The 563-nt window shown below is 44.2% G+C and overlaps 1 protein-coding gene across 1 annotated transcript in view; it reads left to right on the top strand.

Annotated features, from left to right (window-relative positions):
- MMP1 (matrix metallopeptidase 1 (interstitial collagenase)) overlaps positions 1 to 563 on the top strand; it is an 11,792-nt gene that overhangs the window by 3,657 nt on the left and 7,572 nt on the right. The gene's annotated exons all lie outside the window — the stretch shown is intronic.

Raw genomic sequence — 563 nt, 5'->3', positions numbered from 1 at the left:
GTCCAGAGTCTGCCCTGCGGATCCACACGACAGTTCATGCTTTGTCTTCACCCCAGTCCCTGTGGACCATGGAGTCAACTTTGTCATTAACAAATAATAGGCAGAGCCGGACACGACTGAAGTGACTTAGCACACGTGGGACTGCAGAACCAACTTTGTGAACTGCCGGTCTCAGGAGCACACAGGGAGTGGCTAGGGTTTAAACTACCCTTTGCCTCTTATCAGTCGCATGGCCTTGGACACCTCCCTCTGCCCCCCTGACCTCAGTTTCTAATCCGTGAGATGGAAGTCATCTCTTACAGGATTTCTGTGAGTTAGGACATGAAGTAGGTAGAATTTGTACAAAATGCAGAATGCTAGTGTTGTGTTCTAGCCAGTGCCATTGGAGAATTTTGCAAGCTGGTTGTTAAACAGCATTATTAAAAGTTTCATTATATCAATTTAAAATTATATTTAAACCAAAGGTACTAAAAATAATTATAACTCATCCTTTTGTGTGTGTGTGTGTGTGTGTATGTGTGTGCGTGTGTGTTAGATACTCAGTCGTGTCCAGCTCTGTGATC

Source organism: Bison bison, unplaced genomic scaffold, assembly GCF_000754665.1.
Source record: "Bison bison bison isolate TAMUID 2011002044 unplaced genomic scaffold, Bison_UMD1.0 scf7180017864107, whole genome shotgun sequence".
NCBI classification, from domain to species: domain Eukaryota; kingdom Metazoa; phylum Chordata; class Mammalia; order Artiodactyla; family Bovidae; genus Bison; species Bison bison.
Note: the sequence above shows the minus strand (reverse complement) of the source record. Positions and strands in the feature narration are given on the sequence as shown.